At 41.9% G+C, this 23,705-nt stretch overlaps 1 pseudogene; it reads right to left on the reverse strand.

Moving 5' to 3' along the window:
* Window positions 1-14,911: 14,911 nt before the first annotated feature.
* On the reverse strand, window positions 14,912-22,837 carry LOC105484927 (uncharacterized; annotated as a pseudogene).
* Between the last annotated feature and the right edge of the window lie 868 nt (window positions 22,838-23,705).

The raw sequence follows: 23,705 nt of genomic DNA on the forward strand, positions 1-23,705 counted from the left end.
TGTGCATGCGTATGTGTGTCTGTGTGTGTGTGTGCATGCCATGAACCTCACTGGTGAAACCTGGGGGACCCGTCTCAGAAAGATGTTTTTAAATATATAAAATATAGATTATAAAGGAAACAAATGATAATGAAATATAATTATCAAAATATTAAAAATTTAAAATAAACATATGTTTTGTTAACACGTTAAAAACAAGATCCAGCAGGAGGTCTAATTTCAAAGCAGTTTTTAGTGTAAATGATATTTCACTTACAACGTATCTGCAACAACTGTAATGTAGTGTAAAATGTCTGTGATTTCTATCAGTAATGACAAAATCACAGGTACTGTTATTAACTCTTTGACTTTATGGCTTTATTCACAATGAAATAAAATGTTAAATTTAGTTAGAGGGTGGTAAAAATAAAAATGTAATTTTTTCCCCATTCAAATTCACAGGCTTTCTGGACTGTAGGTTAATAATCCCTGCTTTACATTAATAAACCCAAAGAGAAAAACCAAAAGCAAATGGCAATAGCCGATAAATATACCAAAACTGTGGGAAATAACTTTAAGCCACTTAAAATAATGCTTGCATTTGAGCAACTGCATGTTGTTAATACCAACAATAATGTCAATACTTGTGAAGTAAATATTTCCAATCTGCCCTGGCCGACTCACCTCCAGAATGGAGAAACACAGTTTGCTCTAAAGATTCTATTCTTATTTGATTGGTTCTGAAGCTAAGCCTAAACTCGAGACATTTACAAATGGGTGTCTGTTTACAGCTGACCAAAGGGTACCATTCTCACTTTCTGAATCAGATAGTGAACATCGTCAAAATGATTTTTCAAAAAACCAATCATATAGTCAGCAAGATCTAGGCTTGAATCTGTTTGGCTTTACTCATAGGAATGTTTTCTTTCTCTTAAAAGAAAGAGAGTTTCCAATAAGGAGAAATGTAAGTAATCTTACAGCCTCCAATTACTACCTTGTGACTTGCTCAGAATTACTCTGTAAAGGAAAAATATAGTATTAGAAATTGGGTCTCCTGACTTCCCTTGATTTTTTTTCCCCCCACAATATAGCCCTGCCTCCTAAAACCCGGGATCATGTGGCCTATAATCCCTGTGGTCAGTTCCCACCGCCCTTGAATGAATCTTTGTCTTTTTTGCCCATACACTACCCCTCTCTTTTTCTTCTCCCCTGCTTTGCAGGTTACTCCGTGCTGTCAGCAGTCACTGCTGAGCTGCGTGGGTGCTGGTCAGGGTGAAAAGTTTAACAATGTCTGGCATTTTCCACTTGCTCTGGCCCAGTTTTTGAATGCCAGGCAAAAGCTACCACCAGTTAGTCTCTGCATCCTTTTTGGTTCTTGGCAAATGCCATTGTATATGCTTAGTGAAAGAAAATGTGGCTGTTGGGTTCATTGAGCTTTCCTGAAGCATTGTGGCTCTCAGTCCTGGAGTCTGATGTGATCAGTGAGGACTGATGGATCGCCCAGGTTCTGCCTACCTTCCTGTGCCCCTCCACCTCCCCTGTGGCTCAGCTGCTCCAGCTCTGCCTCCTTCCCCTCTCAACATCCCCCCTCACAGAGAATCACAGGGAAGTGTTCACCGAACACGACAGCTGCAAGGGTCTTTACAGCCGAGAAGACTATGGCCCAGGGAAGGAGAGAGACTTGCCCATGGTCTCACAGCCAACAAATGGCCCGAACCAGAAAGAAAACCAAGTCTCCTGATTGCAAGGTTTTTGACCGTCTTGCATAAGCCAAGTCCACCAAAGGGCTGAGTAGTTGGCCAGAAGACATGAAAGAAATGACTCCAGTCACTTCTCCCATAAATGAATGGCCTAGGAAATGAACTTGCTTCCTATATTCCCATTAAATAGAGGCCTTCGTGAAGGAAAACCCATGCACACCCCGGAATTCTAACAGCTGACTTTATGAAACTGCATCCCTTCATGAAATAGACTTATTCTCCTCCAAGCAGAGAAAAGGGGAAAAAAAAAAAAAAAGGCTCACAGGAAGCAACGGAAAACTCCCAACCCCGTGAACGGCACTGAACATCTGGGCAGCTTCAGCCTTGCCCTTTTCACCTTCCTGCCTTTAGCACCCGCTCAGCCCCAGCATCCCCAATCCCTGCAGCCCCCACCTCCTGGAATTCTCCTGGACGTGGAGGCCCCTTTCCCTGTGAGGAAACACTGTCCCCTCCAGATTCTCCGTTAGACTAGTTTCCATCTCCATTTCCTTTCTGCAGCCTGGAGCCAAGGAGTCTCCAGCTCAGATGCACCAGGACCATTCACGGGACATGAGGCAGGCCAACTGCAGCCCTGTGGCTGTTAAGGGATACTGCACACAGTTCTTCAAGGTAGTGGTTATTTCCCTTCTTTCAGCACTGGGTTTAAGTTGGCTGGCTATTAATTTTCTTCTGCACGTCTTCCATGAGAAACTGTCACCTCCACGAAGGTAGGGCAGTGACTGCTTTGCTCACCATTTTGTCTCTGGTGTCTGGCAGCTATAAATACTCAATAAGTTGTCAATGAATGCCTGGATGAATGAATGGCTCACACAGAAATAGAAAGCAACAGGCCCCTGAAGAGTGAAACCAAAACAACCAGTGGCGCTGGCTGGCAGTTTGCTCCGGACACCCAGGACCCCGGGTGCTTGCAGGGCTCTCCCAGCTGGAGAGGAAACCTCTGCCGCGGGCTTCAAGGAGTCTCTGGGATACAACCTCCTCCCCTAAACACACACACAGATGGCCCCAAATGGAACTAGTTTATGTATACTCTTATTTCAGTAATGATGTGGAGGCTTACCACAAAAGCATGGGGAATACAATGGTAACTTAGCCTGAAAATGAGGCTGAGGGAAGGAAGTGATGAGGACCAGTGGTCTCGGACTCGGCAGGCAGCTCATGGCACCATTCCCCATCCCAGGAATCCCTGAAATTATCACAGCTTTTGGCTGTTTCCCTGTTGGTTTAGTAAACCATTCAAGTCATTCATTATTAAACACCCACCCTTGGCCGGGCGCGGTGACTCACACCTGTAATCCCAGCACTTTAGGAGGCTGAGGTAGGGGGATCACCTGTGGTCAGGAGTTCAAGACCAGCCTGACCAATATGATGAAACTCCATCTCTACTAACAATGCAAAAATTATCCGGGCGTGTGCCTGTAGTCCCAGCTACTCAGGAGGCTGAGACAGGAGAATTGCTTGAACCAGGGAGGCAGAGGTTGTAGTGAGCCGAGATGTAGAGCATACGGGTATATGTAAGACACAGAGCCTCACCCCCATGGAGCTTCTGGCTGTAACATCGTGAGGCAGAAATCTAGAGTGGGGAGACTTCCTGTGGAGCGGGATGGATGCACAGGGGAGGTGGCATTTGTAATGGGACCTACTGAGATGACATGTTAACAATGGTTGAGACTCTTGGGTTATAGACTTGGTTGTAGGTCAGACACATCGGGCCTGTGTGTGAGGGCCATGACAGATCATTCTGAAAAAGTGAGGAAGGGGAGACAGTGATTTCTAATGATTTCTAACCTATCCGGAGCTGGGACACAGTATCCTTTTATGCCTGACTTTATAAAATTGTGACTCATGTCTAAACTGATTATGCATCGCATATTTGTTTTATACTTAAAATGATTAAAATTCATGATCTTTCAAGAGTTTCTTAAGATTCCTTAAGAAAACTGGCCTTCCTAAAGGCAAATGCCTCAGGGTCCCTGCCAAGGGGCGCTGCTGCTTTGAAGGCTCACAAAGTTCTAGTTGCCTTTTAACCGTGTCTTTTGTTTTGCTCTCAGTTTTTCATATTTCCCTTAAAAATGCAGCCTTAGCCCAGTCAATTTTTGTGTTCCCAGATATAGACGGGAGGTGTTGCAAACATGCTCAACTGCCTAATCACCCTGTTGTGAAAGCTTTCCCAGTCCCCATTTTCCTCCTGCATTTGGGGAATTTTTATTTTCCTGTTATTGTTATGTCCTTTGCTAACATGACCTTCCTGAACTTGCCTCCCCAGAGCGATGCCATCTGGTTTTTAAAATAATAATCCACTTTGGGATCTGATCAGATCATGCTTTTGACATTTTTCCCATTTTTCCGTCAAGCTCACATGGAGGTCTCTTCCCAAGGAACAAATACTTAATGACCAATTTAGAAACATCTTTTTCTCTGAGCTGTTTTCCTTATTCATTGACTTTTGGTCCTCATCATTTTTTTCCTGAAATTAAAAACAAAGGGAAAAGTTTAGTTTTCATCATTATTTGCTCTCCTGGCATTTTTCCTTGGACAAGTGCCCATCTCATTCCTGTTTCTTAGCTCCTGTTTGATGGATTTACCATATTGGATGTGATGTTTCCTGAAGAATAGCTTCTGTCCGGAGCAACGTTGGTCACTAATATAAGAGCAGACACAGCCTGGACACTTTGCTAACATGGATACTCCTTCTTCCTGATTCTTTATCATCCTGCCAAAGACATACATCCGAATGGAGGCTAGACAGTTTATAGGACACTTTCATATTGCTTATCTCATTTCATTTCACGATAGCCCTGAGGTAAACTGAATAAAGATCAGAATTCTTCCTTCACAAGTGGAGAAACTGTGGATCAGAATAATCAGCTGATTTATTTAAGGTCACATAGATAGTCCACATAGCTATGTGTGTGTGTGTGTGTGTGTGTGTGTGTGTGTGTGTGTGTGTATAAACAAAAACTATATATATATATCTAAACATATACACACATATATACTATATATGACTATACATACACACACACACACATATATATATATATATATGGAGAGAGAGAGAGAGAGTCACCCTAAAATGAGCTACAGCGTGATCAACTCCCCAAAACAAAGAGTTTATTCAGGAATAGCAAGGGATTGTAATTCGGGATATGTGTGCTATATGGCAAACCCCTGGTGCATCTGAGGAGTTTGAGCAAGGGGAAACTTTTAAAGGCAAAAAGGAGAAGTCCACGTAAACTGTTTGGAAACAAATATCATAGGTTATAGGGACTTATTGCAGGTAGTGGCGTTTGTTCGTTGGTGGTACTGGCTATGGCTACAAAAGGGTCTTCATAGAAGTGGCTTAACAGGAAAGTTCAGTTGGAAAAGTCTTGTCACAGTTCCTGTTATAGGGTATATGTGTGTGAGGGCCCTTTCCTCTTGGCCTCGTGACTCTATTTTGTTAGGATTTGATATAAGCGACTCCATTTTGGTACTGACAATTTTCCCAGTAACTATATATATAGCTGATCATATAGCTGAAATACAGCCTTCTAATGCCATCTAATTTCTAAATTTTATGCTGTTTATTCTTGAGGAAAGCCCTCAAGAATGAACTTTAGGCCAGGCATGGTGGTTCATGCCAGTAATCCTACCACTTTGGGAGGTCAAGGCAGGCGGATCACCTGGGGTCTGGAGTTTGAGAGCAGCCTGGCCAACATGGCAAAAACCCCGTCTCTACTGAAAATACAAAAATTAGCCAGACATGGTGGCGGGTGTCTGTAATCCCAGCTACTCAGGAGGCTGAGGCAGGAGAATCACTTGAACCCAGGAGGCCGAGGTTGAAGTGAGCTGAGATTGCACCACTGCACTCCAGCCTGGGCGACAGAATGAGACTCTGTCTCAAAAAAAAAACAAAAACAAAAACAAAAAACAAACAAAAAAAAACTTTATGGAGGCTCTTCAGATATTTTTCTTTCACCCAATCTATTGACTAACAACTTGAGGACTAGATTTGCCCAAACATATGTAGGACATCTGCTTCGGACTTGCCCTGTGGTGTGGGATTATGTGTCCTATGCTGTACAGGGCCAGAGTGGAAACTATGAGCAGCTGTGGGGAGACCCAGCGCTGGTCGAGTCTTGGGCCAACCTGAGGGCAGCTACAGACTCGTTCTGAGTCTTTGCAAAGGCTGCCGGCAGTAATCTCCTTTAGGTGCAGCACAGAGCTTCTCCCATCTTACTTCCAAGGTACAGAGTTTCTTGAGGGAAATGTTTCAAGTTTCTTTAGGGAAATGGGAAAGAGTGTGACGGTGAAGGGGGGTTTAGTCCATTCTTGCATTACTATAAATAAATGCCTGAGGCTGGATAATTTATAAAGAAAAGAGGTTTAATTGGCTTACAGTTCTGTAGGCTGTACAGGAAGCATAGCACCAGCATCTGTTTCTGGGGAGGCCTCAGGAGGCTTACACTCATGGCAGAAGGCAAAGAGGGAGCAGGAATCTCACATGGCAGGAGCAGGAGTGAGAAAGAGAGTGGGGTGGGGGGAGGTGCCACACACTTTTAAATTATCAGATCATGTGAGAACTCACTATCCCTAGGATAGCACCAAGCCATGAGGGATCCACACCCATGACCCAAACACCTCCTTGTGTAGTATAGTAAGTATTCTCCAAAACCAAAACAGAAACTGGCCTTTCAAAAAAGGTCAAGTCCACTATTCTCCCTGTCTCTTAGGAGCTGCAAAGTCTCACTCAGCATAGTTCTTGTTGACAAGAAAATCCATACTCTATAAAATATTTGAAGAGATTTATTCGAGCCAAATGTGAGTACCATGACCCATGACCCAGCCTCAAGAAGTCCTGAGAACATGTGCCCAAGGTGGTTGGGTAACAGCTTGGTTTTATACATTTTAGGGAGATATAAGACATCAATCAATACAAGTGAGGTACACACTAGGTTGGCCCAGACCCAAGGGAGTAAGGGCTTTCAGGTCATAGGTGGAATTAAAAGATTTCCTGATTGGCAATTAGTTAAAAGAGTTAAGCTTTCCCTAAAGTTGAAGTCAGCAGAAGGAAATACTTGGGATTAAGATAAGAGGGGTTGTGGAAGCCAAGGTTCTTGTTATGGATGAAGCCTCCAGGTAGCAGGCTTTAGAAAGAATAGATGATAAATGTCTCTTTTCAGACCTTAAATGGTGCCAGATTTAGTTAATCTCTTTGGGATTGGGAGGACCTGGAAGGGGAAATACCTAGTTACATTAATTGAGATTTTTTACAGATGCAAATAGTCATTCCAAAATATGGCAAAGAAACATATTTTGGGGTAAAATATTTTGATTTCCTTCTTTATCTGTCATGTGATGCTATACTAGAGTCAGGTTGGATTTTGGTATCTTATTGCTAAAGAGTTCATTTGGTAGGTCTTCAGATCTGTGTTTTAATGTTAATGTTTGTCAGTTGTGTCTAAATTCTAAAGGGAGGAGGGTATAATAAAGCATGTCTGACTCCTCCTTCTGGTGGTCTTAGTTCAGGTTAGTTTTTCAGGTTTCTTTGGAATCCCCGTGGTCCCATTCAGCCAGTTGGAGGGCTTAGAATTTTATTTTTGGTTTACAGAATGTTTCTCAGCATCAACTCCATTCTCCACTTCACCAATATCTAGCTGCTGACTTCAGCTGTAGTCCCTGATGGCCACCCCAGCCCTGAGCCTACCTCCCGCATGTGACCTTTCAGCTCATTTCCTCCGTTAACTGACCCAGCTTCTGTGTTTCCCAAACCCCTTCTTAGAAGAGCGCTTATTGGCTGAGCTCCTTCTTTCAAGTGACCATACCAGCAGGAAGTTGTCCAGTAGGCAACTGAAGCACTGCCCTGGGACAGAAACTCAACTTTGATGCGTGAAATTATGTTTTATGGAGAGGGATGAGGGCCTATTTAGAGCAGAAAGATCTGTAGGCAAAGAAGAATCCCTTAGAAGGAGATGTGGGTAGGCAAAGGATCATCATCAACTGTAGTTCAGTGCCTAAAAGTAATCTCTTTCTCACTGTGTTTAGGCAGTATGTTTCTTACCATGGAGGTAAAAAGTGTGGGACATTCAATAACATGCTTGGGCCTTCTGTGTGCCTGACACTGTGCTAGGCATGGAAAAGATATTTCCAGGGTTGTCGGTAAAGGTTGTGGGGTGAAAAGAGATAAAGGGAAGATGGAGACAACTTCCTAATGACTTGGGCTTCCCTTCTCACTCACATATAGGAAAAATAATAGTGTACATGGTGGCCACATAGCAACAGCATAGGTAAAATAGGCTTTTATGTTTTTTTTTTTTTTTCTAGGGCTCTCCTTACCATTTACACTTTTTTTTTTTTTTGAGACGGAGTCTTGCTCTGTCGCCCAGGCTGGAGTGCAGTGGCCGGATCTCAGCTCACTGCAAGCTCCGCCTCCCGGGTTCATGCCATTCTCCTGCCTCAGCCTCCTGAGTAGCTGGGACTATAGGCACCCGCCATCTCGCCCAGCTAGTTTTTTTGTATTTTTTAGTAGAGATGGGGTTTCACCATGTTAGCCAGGATGGTCTTGATCTCCTGACCTCGTGATCCGCCCATCTCGGCCTCCCAAAGTGCTGGGATTACAGGCTTGAGCCACCACGCCTGGCCCGTTTACACTTTTCTATGAGAAAATGCTTCTCATGGCTTGCATCAAAAAAGAAAAATATACTTTTTTCTTAAATGCACTCAAAGACTGTATTTGTGGGGGTGAATGGGAGAAGAAAAGATGAACAGGTGTTCCGTTTGGGCAGGTGTTAGAGCCTGGAGCCTTAATTGCGCAGGTCATGCGTGAATATACATTTTTTCTTTTTCTTTTCTTTTTTTTTTGAGACGGAGTTTCACTCTTGTTGCCCAGGCTGGAGTGCAATGGTGTGATTTCGGCTCACTGCAACCTCTGCCTCCCAGATTCAAGTGATTCTCCTGCCTCAGCCTCCCAAGAAGCTGGGATTATAAGCATGCACCACTATGTCCAGCTAATTTTGTATTTTTAGTACAGATGGGGTTTCTCCATGTTGGCCAGGCTGGCTTTGAACCCCTGACCTCGGGTAATCCACCAGCCCCGGCCTTCCAAAGTGCTGGGATTACAGGTATGAGTCACCATGCCCAGCCGTAAATTTTTTCAATCAATACATATTAAAAGTGCCGTGTTGAAGAGTAACGTGTTGGAAAGTGTCCCTAGCCAGAAATGTGGACTGGCTTGGGGGGTGTGAAGATGTACTGCAACCTCTGCCTCCCAGGCAAAACCTTTTGGCTTTTGGGAAAGTTCACAAATAGATAAAATACTGCTTTACCTCATTGAATAGTTCCTTGTTCCTAAAACGTATGTTCACACGTGAAGACACATGAAATATCTATCATTCTTTCAACCACCCAACTAGATGGTTCATATTTTCTCCATGTTACTGTTAAGGAAATTCAGTTTCTACATCTCAAAGAAAAACGTTGGTAACTATAGGAGCTGGGTATGAACGCAACTTTTCCCCAGGGCCTGGGCTCTCTGAGCGACTGGTTAGTTCTTCTGATTTGACTGAAGTTAAGTAAACTTACCAGTAGATAATACTTCATTGTGGCAAGTATTATTAAAGGGAGGGATTTCATGACTGGAACATTTTCATCTATTCATTTCCTTTCTAAGTTCTTCAATTCCACAGAGAACAGAAAATCTCTTCCCTGCAGATCAGTTAAATCCATGTAACAGATTTCAGTAAGCATGACTCAAAGGGTTTTTAATTAAGAAAGCATTACAATATAATTTGTTTTTGAAGATGGAACTGTGATCTCCCACTAGCAAAATTAAATGATGAGAGACAGCCAAGGAGGCAATCACACACAGTCACTCTAAGTCAGCTATTTGGCTTTACGTGAGAACAGTGTGTCCTTTAAAAAATCCAGTTCGGGTAGGTTAGATCCAATTCTCAGGCTGGGGAGGGGATTATCTCAACAGAAAGAGCTATCTTCTCTGTGGCTCTTTGGTCTATGTAAAAGTGAAATAACATCCGATGTGGAAAATCAGGAGACGTCTTCATGTCAGTGGCCTCTGAGCATCCTCCTGGGAACTGTGTGCATTGCAGATTATCTGTGGTTATAGTTCCGGTCCAGCTAGCTCCCTACCGAGCTCCTCGTCTTGCAGAATCTAGCCAGCCTATGCTCAGGAAATTCAGAATGATTTTTGCTATTAGCACCAGCAAGACTGAATTGAAAAGGTAAATCTGCTAAAAACAAAAACAAACAAATAAACAAAGAACATAATGTGACCAAGTCACCTAACAGGACCCAAGTTAAATATAACTTTGGATTAAAATCTTAAAAATAGTTTATATGCTTTTCTCTGCAACATTTAGTGTTGATTCTGCACTCTTTTAGGAATCTGCCTCCTGGGTTCAAGTGATTCTCCTGCCTCAGCCTCCCAAGTAGCTGGGACTACAGGCATGGGCCACCACACCTGGCTAATTTTTGTATTTTTAATAGAGGTGGGTTGTTACCATGTTGGCCAGGCTGGTCTCGAACTCCTGACCTCAGGTGATCTGCCCACCTTGCCCTCCCAAAGTGCTGGGAGATCCTGGGCATGAGCCACCACGCCCGGCACAAAGTTGTTTTTTTAATAACTTATTTTTTTCAGTGAAGTCAAAGGCTTCAACACACACTCCCTCTTTGTTCTTAAAGGCGGCGACAGACACCTCTCAACTTGCTCTCAAATCATTTTTCATGCATCAGTCTTATCACCTCAACAAGATTGCAAGTTGCAATGAACTTTATATTTTTGGTGATAATTATTTCTTACTGTGCATTGCATTGTGCTGTATACTTTATGTGCATTATGCGTTTTAACCTCACTGCAGTCCTGCAAGGCAGATGTTTTTATCTCTAGCTTATTGGTGAGAAAGCTGAAGTTCAGAGATGATAAGAAATTTGCCTAAGGTCACACACCTAGAAAGTTGCAGAGCCAAGATTTGAACAGATGACACCCTGGCTCATAACCTCATGCGCTTCTTCTAGGCCACATGCTTTCCTTGCTCCTACACCTTGGTCAGGTGAATATTACTGACTCCTTAGTCATTGACGTTGGCTATGTGTATGTGGCCAAAGCCGAAGTGGAGGATATGACCAGAGAAAAATAAATTGAAGGAGAAAAAGAAATAAAAGGTAATATCGAAGGGATATTATTTATTTTAGGTGGAAAAAACTTAAGGTGTTTATATGCTAGAGGGAAAGAGCCAACAGAGCAGAAAAGGCACAAGTTATGACGCTAATAATAGCTGACATTTATTAGGCACATCCATGTGCCAGGAGCCACGCTGAGCACTTTACCAGGATTGCTTCACTAATCTTTCATAACACTCTTATAAAGTAGGTACTATTATTATCATAATATTTTACAGAGGAAAAAGTGACACTTTATCCAAGCTCACACAATGGGTGGTAATTTAAAAACAGGGCGTCTGAACTGCTGTGCCTAGGAATGAAGAGGTAGACAGACGCCTATTCTGGTGTGGAAGCTAAGCTTCTGTGTCACCAGCACCCAGTAAATATAGTACCCAAGTGCTTTATTGACATTAGTTAATCATGTTTATAGTATCCTTTCGGGTAAGTCTGTATACATCCCCTTTTTACAAGTAAGAAAACCAAGATTCAGGGGCTAGTGACTTGCTCCAAGTCTTTTTCATGTTTAACATGAATTACAATATATGTGGGGGTCTGTATCCTGAAAACATTATCAACCTGTGTTTCCAACACTTCTCATCTAGTGAATTGGAATGAAAATTCCTAGCTCAGGAAAGTAATGCACTTGGAAGCAGTCACTTGGGATATCTGACTCTTCTAAAGGTGTCTGATCATCTAAATGATACAGGCGTGGTACTGTTTTACAACACATCTCTCTGAATAAGACAACTAAATCTTTGTATTTAAAAAAAAATTATGCACAGAATATTTTGGTTTAATTATATACATTTTAAAAAATAATCACAGCATTATACAATTGAAAATAATGTTGAAAGAGTATAGGAAATGTAATATAAACTCTAGATGAATGAGAAGCTTGGAGAGAAAAAAAACAGATCACAAGTAGAAAGACAACATTTAAAAAGAACTTTTTTAAAAAAAATTTATAGAGATGGAGTTTCACTCTGTTGCCTAGGCTAGTCTCAAATTCCTGGGCTTAAGTGACCCTCCTGCCTCAGCCTCCTAAAGTGCTGGGATTATTGGTGTGAGCCACCGTGCCTGGCCAGTCAGCCTGCTATTTATTTTATTTTATTTTATTTCATTTCATTTCATTTCATTTCATTTTTTGAGACAGAGTCTGGCTCTGTCCCCCAGGCTGGAGTGCAGTGGCGCAATCTCGGCTCACTGCAACCTCTGCCTCCCGTGTTGAGCCATTCCCCTGCTTCAGCTTCTTGAGTAGCTGAACTCAAGTAGCTGAACTTGAGGGACTGCAGGCGCCCGCCACCACACCTGACTAATTTTTTTGTATTTTTAGTAGCGACGAGGTTTCACTGTGTTAGCCAGGATGGTCTCGATCGATCCTGACCACTTTGGCCTCCCAAAGTGCTAGGATTACAGGCGTGAGCCACTGTGCCCGGCCTAATTTTATATTTAATTGTTCAGCAATACATTGGTTCCCATTTTATAAAGCACCGTCCTGTATATACCTCATTTGCCTTCACAATAATTGGTATATTAGCTCTAATATCTTTAATCTACAAGTAACAGAAAACCTGGTTTAAACAGATGGAGGTTGTTTTCCTCATTCAAAAGAGGCCTGGAGGTGGCATTCTGGGACTGGTGCGGGAGGACCAACAGTGTCTTCAAGGATCCAGGCCTCTTAGACCTTCCACGTCACCATTCTTACCATGTTAGCCACTTACACTCATGAATGTCACCTGGCTGTGGGACAGCTGCTCCAGTTGTTACACTTGTGTTCACAACTGGAAGGAGGAGGAAGGGAAGGAGCAGGCACCAGGGCATCTTTGCTTTTATTAAAAGGCAAAAGCTTTCCCAACAGACTTTGTTTTCTAAATTTTTTTTTTTTTTTTTTTTTTTTTTTTAGGGACAGGGCTTCACTCTGTCACCCAGGCAGGTGTGGAGTGGTGTGATCATAGCTCACTGCAGCCTCGAACTCCTGAGCTCAAGTGATCCTCCCACCTCAGCCTCCTGAGAAGCTGGGACTTTAGAAACATGCCACCATGCCCAGCTAAATTTAAAAAAAAATTTTTTTTTTGGTACACATGGGTCTTGTTATATCGCCAAGGCTGATCTCAAACTACTGGACTCACGCAATCCTCCTGCCTTGGCTTCCCAAAGTGCTGGGATTACAGGCGTGAGCCACCACACCTGGCCCTCTCAACAGACTTTTCATTGGCCAGAACTGTGTCACCTGGCCATCCTTACTACAAAGGAGAATGATAAAGCAATTATTTAGCGTTTACGGCCTGTCTCTAGTGGAGGTAGGCAAGAGAGAAGCTCACCAATTTACAGATGAGGAAGCTAATGTGCTTTCTCATTACTCAGCACAAACCCAAGTCCCATGACTCCAGCACCTATGTTATTTCACTATACTACTCAGCCTTTCTAAATTCTGCCACAGGAAAGTATAAGTCAAAAAGAGGACAACTCTCAAAAATATGTAGTAATGGGGGCTGGGTGCGGTGGTTCATGCACCTGTAGTTCCAGCTACATGGGAGGCTGAGGCAGGAGGATCATTTGAGCCCAGGTGTTCAAGTTCGATGCTGTAGTGAGCTATGACCCGGCCACTGCACTCTAACTCAGGTTACAGAGTAAGACCCTGTCTCTGAAAAAAAAAAAAAAAAAAGTATAGCAATGGGATATATTATATTAAGAAATAGATTACTTTTTAAATTAATAATTTTAATATATGATACCTCTCGTTTAACAAAAATCATGATTCCATTTTTATAGATTAAATAGCAACTAAGCTTTAAAGAGATTAATTGAAGCATTATTATTGCAAAACATTGCAAGGAAACCCACAGGTGTTTGTTTGTTTGCTTGAGACGGAGTCTCACTCTGTCGCCTAGGCTGGAGTGCAGTGGTGGGATCGCGGCTCCTTGCAGCCTCGACATCCTGAGCTTAAGTGATCCTCCCACTTTAGCCTCCCAAGTAGTTGGGACTACAGGTATGTGCCACCATGCCCGGCTGATTTTGTTTTTCAAATTTTTAGTAGGATCAAGGTCTCTCTATGTTGCCCAGGCTGGTCTTGAACTCCTCAGCTGAAGCAATCCTTCCACCTTTGCTTCCCATAGTGCTGGGATTACAGATGTGACCCACTGCACCCAGCAACCCCCAGTTTTCAACAACAGGGCATTGGTTGAAGAAACTGCAGCATATCTATACCCTATGAAATAAATAGTCAGACGTAAAATTTCAGAATAATATTGTTATTTACAATATTTTGTTAAATGAAATAAGTAAATCATAAAACTTGATATACAATGTCACCCTATACTTTTAAATATATATTATCTATATAAAAGCTAGATTTAAATATAGCAAAATGTTCATAGTGATTATATTTAGGTAATGAGAATATATGATATTTTGGCTTCCATCTTTGTATTTTTTGTAATATAATTTTTAGGAGTCAGGTTTATTGAAGGATTATTTACATCTAAAACTCACCCATTTTAGGTGTATGTGTTTTGACCAATATCTACAATAATGTATCCACTACCATAATCAAAATACAGAATATTCCTTTGCCCCTAAAAGTTCCTTTGTGCCTTTTTGTAGCCAATTCCCTCCCCCTAGTTACCGGCCCTTGGCAACCACTGATCTTATTTTAGTCTTGACAGTTTTGCCTTTTCTTTAATGTCATATAAATAAAAACATATATAGACTGTAGCCTTTTGTTGCTGGCTTATGTCAATTGGCATGAGTGCTTTTGAGAGTCAGCCATGTTGTTGCACTTACAAGTAGTTCGTTTCTTTGCATTAATAAGCCATACTTCACAGCATAGAGGTACCATAATGTGTTTTCATCGGTTAGTGGACATTGGGTTGTCTTCAATTTTGGACTAATTATATCAACTTGCTAGTGCTGCCCTAACTAAGTACCACTCACTGGGTAGCTTAAACAACAGAAATATACTGTTCGACAGTTCTAAAGGCTACAAATCGAAAATCAAGGTTCCAGCAAGATTTGTTCCTGTTTTTTTTTTTTTTTTTGGTAGAATCTTTTTTATTCAGAAAAAAAATTCCCCCAAAAAAGTTTTCCAACCACACACAGAAGGGGTATGGGTAGGGGGACGTGTCTGGGCATCAGCCCTGTCCCCCAGCCCATGTGGTTTTGGCAGCAATAAGGGGTGTGGGATAATGGTCCCCCAAATAAAATGGTGTATGGGTAGAGAAGGGGGATGCAAAGCTGTAGGGGGCGGTAAAGGGCAAGAGAGGGACGAAGGCAGTACTGGGAACGCCAAAAGTGGGAGGTCATTTCATAACATTTCTTGTTGATCAAACCACCGTGGACACTTTCTTTGCCCATCAGCAGGACTAGCGTCAGTCTTGGTGACAGTGACATTGAAAGTGGGGGCTCCACCGGTACTCTTGGTATACTAAGATCCATGCAAAATTCCCCATCCTGCAGCAGTGAGTCCCGGATCACTGAACATTTCTGGCCCCCAAGCGTCAGCCCATTCACAAAAACACTTGACCGGTCTTTGCCAGCTAGGACACCAGCCTCAGCTGGCGTGATGCTAGCGAAGGTTTTCCAGGAGATGGCGGCCCAGATGGAGGGCGAGTCCTTGTAGCCCATGATGGCCGCGTCCTGACAGACGGAAGGGACTTCTGCCATGAGGTTGTCGATGTAGGCGTCCACCCGTCCATGGCGCTGCTGTTGGGGCCGCGGGCTGCGCTTGGGCTGCCTTCCCTGGCGGGCAGCGGGAGGTGGAGGTGGAGAGCTGGGGGCACGCGCTGCAGTCCAGACCCTGGCTCCGCTCGCTGTGCAGCAGCCTTCGTACCACCCCCGGTTTGTTCCTTCCCTGGGTCATGAGGGAAGAAGGATCTTTTCCCGTTCTCTCTCTCTCTGGCTATCTTTATGTTTACATGGCATGCTCCCTGTATCTGTGCCTGTGTTCACGTTTCTCCTTTTAAAAAGACTCCAGTCATACTGGATTAAAAGCCCACTCTACTCCAGTATGATTTCATGTTAATTAATTATATCTGTAACCACCCTATTTCCAAATAAGGTCACATTCTGAGGTACTGGGGTTAGGACTTCATCATATTAAGTGAGGAACAGGTGGTAATTCAACCCATAACAAATAGTAAAGCTGCTATAAGCATTTGTGTATAAGTCTTTGTGTAGTCATATATTTTCATTTCTCTTGGGTAAATACGTAGGAATAGAATTGCTGGATCATAGGGTAATTGTATGTTTAACTTTATAAGAAACTGCCAAACTGTTTTCCAGGATGGCTGTACTATTTCATATTCCTACCAGCGGTGTATAAGAGTTCCTGTGGCTCCACATCCTTGTCAACATTTGGTATTGTCAGGTTTTTAAAAATTGTAGTCATTCTGACAAGTGTGTGGTAGTATCTCCTTGTGGCTTTAATTTCACATCCCTAAAGACTAATGATGTTATTTATCATCCGTATATTTTCACTGACAAAGTGAAACTTTGAACAAAGTGAAATGGTACACATCTTTTGCCCATTTTCAAAATTAGATTACTTTTTTTTAGTGAGTCATGAGACTCACTACATATATATGTCTTATATATATTATATATTCTAGATACGAGTCCTTTGGCAAACATGAGATTTGTAAATATTTTCATTCAGTCTGTAGCTTGTCTTTTCATTTTCTTTTTTTCCCCTGAGAAAAATAGTCTTTTCATTTTCTTAAGAATGTCTTGAAAAGCAGAAAATTTTAATTTTGATAAAGTCCATTTTATCTTCTTTTAAAATGTTTGTTTATGCTTTTTATGCTTAGTGATAAAGTCCATTTTATCTTCTTTTAAAATTTTTGTTCATGCTTTTTGTGTCTTATCTAAGAAATTTGCCTAAGTCAACATCACAGAGATTTTTCTCCTGTCTTCTTCTAAAAATTTTATGATTTTATGTTTCACATTTAGACCTATGGTTCATTTTGTGTTAAGTTTTGTATGTGGTATGGAGTATTTTTTCTTAAAATTTCAACAATATAACATTTTTGGTTCTGGAAAGATGACATAATGTTATTTATTATCTGTATCTTTCCTTTTGTAAAGTATACACATCTTTTGTACTTGTAGCACCAGATATACTAGATAAAATAAAACAAAAACTACTTTTAATACAAAGCTTGGTTTATAAGAAAAACCAGGAAATTTCCTGTGCAAAAAATGAGAAGGGATCTGAAAGCAGTGTGCTGAGTATATGGATCAATACAGGTAGCTGCCTGTATTTTTTCATGCGGGTAAGGATCAGGGTATAAAGTTTCTACTGACCTAGGGACTTGGGGTAAACAACCATGTGAGCACAGGAGAGGAGTCTCGGGTTTACTTACAGTTGCCTATTGTGGCTGAGACGCTATATAAAGTAGGAATCCCTGAGGGGGTGTGCTTTCAGTGAGAGAAAGGCAAAAGGAAAACAATCATTTACCTACTTAAGAAAATGAAAAGTAAGCTTGAGTCACTTCTGAGAAGTCTCTTGAAAAACTGAAACTGCCTTGTACCTTGCACAGATTTGATGATTGAGTTGATAACGCCTGAGGGGTCCAGAAACCTCCATTGTTTAAAAGAAATAATCGTTTAAAAATTGATACCTGGCCCAGGCATGGTGGCTCATGCCTGTAATCCCAGCTTGGGATCCCAGTTTGGGAGGCTAAGGCGAGTGGATCACCTGAGGTCAGGAGTTTGAGACCAGCCTGGCCAACATGGTGCAACCCCATCTCTACTAAAAATACAAAATTAGCTGGGTGTGGTGGCAGATGCCTGTAGTCCCAGCTAGTCAGGAGGCTGAGACAGGAGAATCACTTGAAACTGGGAGGCAGAAACTGCATTGAGCCAAGATTCGCACCACTGCATTCCAGCCTGGGCCAGACAGAGTGAGACTCTCTCTCTCAAAAAAAAAAAAAAAAAAATTGATACCTGATACCTGATAATTCCCTCTGAATGCTTGGCACAATTCATGTAAAACAGGAGAGCAATTTCTACTGAGATTCCCACAGGAAAAAAATACCCCTATTAAAGATAAGTTACTGATAAAAATGTATAAAACAAGGCAGAACCCATTAGGCACACCATAGATGTCTTCTTAACTTGTGTGTTGCACGCAGCAAGGGCACATGGAGGATGATGAGAACAGAGCCCCTACAGTGTATATATGTTGTGGTGGCCCCAGAAACCGTTTACCATCAGCAAGAACCAGCAGGCATTGCAACAGGGGGATTAGAGCCCAAGAACTTCATAATATTGCCACAACAATAATATCAAAGAGAACTCAAAACAGACATTTAAAAATAATTGAAGACTTGACATAAATACTTAAAATCCTAAGAAAATAATATGACATTATAAAAATAAAAGAACAAGCAGATTTGAAATTTTGGAAAAAGATAATATATGTTGTCAAGATGGCACCACAGAGAGCTAAAGAGAGAAAATATGACAGAAAAGAAGGTGCTCGGGGGATGATTGACATGCTCTTTTAAGATGTGGCTCTTTAGCAGTTTTTTTCGATAGAAAGAGACTATTACAGGGCAAGAAGTTCTTTAGCTTTCTCCATTTTCTGAGCTGAAAAAGAAAATTGCACAAAGAAAAATCTTAAGGGATCTGGACTTTAGATATTATATATCACGATAAAACCCCAAGAAACGGTCTTTTATTAGAGAATTAGAATTAATAGCAAGGTGACAAACTGCAGAATATAGTTGTTATTAAGGCAGACACGGTTGGAACAGACAGAACTGTTTAGGCATCTGATAAACTCCAAGTGGAAGAAGTTTTTAAACATCTTTATGGAAAAATGGGAGAAATAAGAATTAAATGGTGATACTTAATGCTTCAGTTTCATGGAAAAAGAGAGCCTAGATTGTATCTGGGGTTTCTTTAAGTCTTTCTAAAATTATTTATTTATATTAAGCAAAGTAGTTGTGGGGAAAGTTACATTCATATTTACACTTTTCATTGTTAGATCATACTTTGGATTATTTCAATCACATCTGGAGTATGTTTATAATTGGGGGCTGTTGCCAAATGCAGGGATCCAATATTTACTTGGTAATATCATCTACAATCACAAGCAGAACGCCAAGAAGGAAATCATCAGTCTCTTCAGAGCTGACATATACTTCCAATTAATACAGTACAGCAAGTATCTTATCAAAATTTCCTTTCAAATATAATATGAACTACTGGTGAATGGACAAAAGTAGGAAGCACTAAAGACTAGAGCGAGGACGAAGGCCTTCAGCAAGAGACAACGTGCTTACAAAAACAGGCCTGGACTGCTTTAGAAAGTCATCACCAATGGTCTTCAGCCTTCCTTATAATAAAATAAGGAAGGAAGAAATCACTTCAAATTTTAAAAGTAGATTAGTTAGAATTTTAGCTGCACACTTCTGGGAAAGTGATTTTCTCTCCTTCTAACGTCTCCCATTAAGTAGGGTATACTGTTCAGAATTCAAAACCTGCTGGCCAAGTTTCCAGGGTAAACAAGACTTTGTGGCTCTAGAATGAGCCCTGTTTTGAAAGCTGAATGATTTTTTGGGAGAAGAGAGAGGAAGAAGAGTTCTTCAATAAAAGGAATATGGACTTTAAAAATAAACAATGAAGTCTGAAATGCCTGAAGTTTGTTCCTGGCACCAGGATGTCTCCAGGCAACTTTAGGCACATACAATACTGAGCCAACTTGGCTGAGCCCAGAGCAGGCGGTGGACCTGAAAACAGCTCGGTGTAAAAGCCATCAAGAACTGGGATTTGGGCTATGTTTACAGAGATTGATCTTAGGAGACAACATACGCTTTTTGGGAAAGCAGCATAACAAAATTTTGGGGACAACAAACTTTTTAGGAACGCTAGGAAACGATGGACACTACTTGAAGGAAAGACATAGTATGGGGAAATGCTCCATTGAATAAATTAGATAGAAGAATGTAAGGTTAAGTATCAGAAATGAAAGAAAACTAAGTAAATAGTTGGCTTTTCATTGTTGTTGGCTGATCTTTGTCTGAAATAGAGGATTTTAAACTTTTGTTTTAAATCTACCTTGACAATGCTGAAGAAACTCCTTGACTCAAGGAAGGTAAGATGGGAAATAAAAGTTTCACCTTACAGGATAATAAACAGGTTTAGTTTAAGGATAGCCAGCAAGATTGAGAGTTAAAGAGAAAAAGTTGCAAAACAATGATATTTTCCCAGTTTTCTTATGAAAGAAGCCATTGTTCACTGAGCTAGTAACATTTTTTTCGTTAAGAAAATTATGTTTTTATAAGGCTAACAGCCCTACTTTTTTGCTCTTCACTTTATGGAGATAAATGTGCTTTGATTTGTAGTTGTTTTATGTCTTTTTTTTTTTTTTTTTTTTTGGTTTGGAGACAGAGTTTCGTTCTTTTGCCCAGGCTGGAATGAAGTGGCGCGATCTCGGCTCACTGCAACCTCTGTCCCCCGGGTTCAAGCGATTCTCCTGCCTTAGCCTCCTGAGTAGCTGGGATTACAGGTGTAAGCTACCATGCCTAGCCAGTAGGCATGGTGGCAGCGCCTATAATCCCAGCACTTTGGGAGGCCGAGGTGGGCAGATCTCCTGAGGTCAGGAGTTCAAGACCAGCCTAGCCAACATGGTGAAACCCCGTCTCTACTAAAAATATAAAAATTAGCCGGGTATGATGGTGCATGCCTGTGATCCCAGCTACTTGGGAGGCTGAGGCAGCAGAATTGTTTGAACCTGGGAGGCAGAGGCTGCAGTGAGTTGAGATTGTGCCACTTCACCCTAGCCTGGGCAACAAAGTGAGACTTCGTCTCAAAAAAAAAAAAAAAAAAAGAAAGAAATGTAGTTATCATGACTGCAGCAAGGTGTGAAAATTGTTTTAAAAATTGTATAATTTGATGTAAAAGAGTTAATGGCAACCTAAGTTTTTCTTAGTGGTGCATTTTTTTCTAATCCCTATAAAAATTAGTTTATCGGCCGGGCGCGGTGGCTCAAGCCTGTAATCCCAGCACTTTGGGAGGCCGAGACGGGCGGATCACGAGGTCAGGAGATCGAGACCATCCTGGCTAACACGGTGAAACCCCGTCTCTACTAAAAACTACAAAAAACTAGCCGGGCGAGGTGGCGGGCGCCTGTAGTCCCAGCTACTCGGGAGGCTGAGGCAGGAGAATGGCGTAAACCTGGGAGGCGGAGCTTGCAGTGAGCCGAGATCCGGCCACTGCACTCCAGCCTGGGCGACAGAGAGAGACTCCGTCTCAAAAAAAAAAAAAAAAAAAAAAAAAAAAAAAAAAAAAAATTAGTTTATCTCAGGGTTTATCACCATTAGCACTCTTAACATTTTGGGCCAGATATTTCTTTGAAGTGGGGGGCTGTTCTGTGCATCGAAGGATGCTCAGGGCCTCCCCTAACTAGAGCATCCCCTCTAGCTATGAGAACCAAAAATGTCTCCAGATAGTGACAGATGTTCTCTAAAGGGCAAAATCATCTCCAGTTGTGAACCACTGGTTTATTTTAATAGTGTTAAGATATGCTACTTAAGATTCACTTTCTAATTACAGTAGCAGTACAGTAAGCTTGTTTAGTTAATATGCTCAACAATAGTGTGCTTGTGACAAAGTAATTGGAGTTGAGATAATCCATATAAAGAACCTAGACTGTGCCTGGCACCACTTCAGTACTTAAAAATACCAGTGATGATAATGATGGCTCTGAAGGCAATGGAAAGGGGGAAGGAAGGAGAGGAGGGACGGAGAAGAGGAGGAGAAAGGAAATGAGTGAGAGGATGAGCACAGGCATATGTTATACTCTCTCTGCTTGGAAATGTATAGAATCAGCTGATTCTGATTCTCACTTGGTACCAACTCAGAGCTGGTGAGCAGGGAGGAGGCAGAGGAGAGGGGAGCAGTCATGTGGGAGGTAAAAGAATTGGATGGGTTTGGCCAGGTGTGGTGGCTCACTCCTGTAATTCCAGTACTTTGGGAGGCCGAGGTGGGTGGATCACCTGAGGTCAGGAGTTCAGGACCAGCCTGGCCAACATGGTGAAACTCTGTCTCTACTAAAAATACAAAAATTAGCCAGCCGTGGTGGCGGGCGCCTGTAATCCCAGCTACTTGGGCGGCTGAGGCAGGAGAATTACTTGAACCTGGGAGGCGGAAGTTGCAGTGAGCCAAGATCATGCCACTGCACTCCAGCCTGGGTGACAGAGCAAGACTCTGTCTCAAAAAAAAAAAGAAAAAAAGGGATGGGTTTTTCATTCAAAATATTATTTTTTCTTGTTACAGTTATCTCTAGGGCTTAACTTCCTTACACACAGGGCATTTTCTGGTACAAATTAAGATCAACTTGGTTTTAGAAAAATACACACCCATCAGACAAGTAGGATTTATTTCCAGGGAAGATTAGAGAAAGTAGATGTTACATTACTTGATTCATTAAGGCATTAAACGTTTTCATATTACATTTGTATTTACTTAAGTTCACACTCATTTTGTGTATAGATTCCATAAATATTTAATGTGTGTGACACACTAATAAATGTTAATTGCATGCACTTCTATTAACTTTACTTCAGTGAATACCAGCAAGCATCTTGGGAGGAAGATGTCCTACCCATTTAAAGGGAGGATACGAGACTCAGAAAAGATAAGTGGTTGCCCAGGATAACTCTCAACTTATTCTGACACGTGAGCACAGGTCTTTCTTCCCTCAGGCCGTGGCCCTTTCTGCCACCACACAGCTGCTCTTCATGAACTCAATTGCGTACAACTGGATGCGGGCAAACCATGCTGCTCCTGAGAAATGGCAGATGGCTTATTTTCTTCCCCTCATACCTTTTTTCTCTTTGTTGTCTCTTTTCCTCCATCTCCCTCTTCCACTCCTTAGGCCTGTCAGCAACACCCTGTTCCTCGCTTATACTGCTAAAGGGAGCCAGAGTTAAAGACATTGTTGTGGATGGCGTTCTACTAGGGATCCGGCTGCTGCATTAAGAAGGACAACCATTAAGGTAGTTTGTTTGTTTGTTTTTGAGACACAGTTTTGCTCTTGTCACCCAGGCTGGAGTGCAATGGCACAATCTCAGCTCACTGCAACCTCCGCCTCCTGGGTTCAAGTGATTCTCCTGCCTCAGCCTCCTGAGTAACTGGGATTACAGGCACCCACAACCATGCCCAGCTAAATTTTGTATTTTTAAAGTAGAGACAGGGTTTCACCATATTGCTTAGGCTAGTCTTGAACTCCTGACCTCTGGTGATCCACCCGCGTTGGCCTCCCAAAATGCTGAGATTATAGGTGTGAGCCATCATGCCCAGCCAAATAGTTCTAATAGAGATTTCTTATTGGTTTTGTACCATTGCAGAAAGCAAGAAGAACCCTCAGGGGTGTCAATAGAAGCCTACTGTAGTACCTGCCTGATATTAGCCAGTGGGTATATGTGAGTACAGCTATACTAGTTTTGTTTGTTTGTTTGTTTAGATGGGGGTCTCGCTCTATTGCCCAGGCTAGAGTGCAGTGGTATGATCATGACTCACTGCAGCCTCAACCTCCTGTGCTCAAGTGATCCTCCTGCCTCAGGCTCCTGAGTAGCTGGGACTACAGGCGGGCTTTAGTGTCCGGCTAGTTATTTTTTGTACAGACAGGTCTCACTATGTTACCCAGGCTGGTCTTGAACTCCTAACTTCAAGTGATCCTACTGCCTCAGCTTCTCAGAATTCTGGGATAATAGGAGTGAGCCACCATGCCCGGTCAGCTGTACTAGTCTTAACTTATTTAACTACTTCTTTTTCTTTGGTAAACAGTTGCTTTCCTGAGCCCCT

The sequence above is a fragment of the Macaca nemestrina genome, chromosome 1 (genome assembly GCF_043159975.1).
Source record: "Macaca nemestrina isolate mMacNem1 chromosome 1, mMacNem.hap1, whole genome shotgun sequence".
In the NCBI taxonomy this organism is placed as follows: domain Eukaryota; kingdom Metazoa; phylum Chordata; class Mammalia; order Primates; family Cercopithecidae; genus Macaca; species Macaca nemestrina.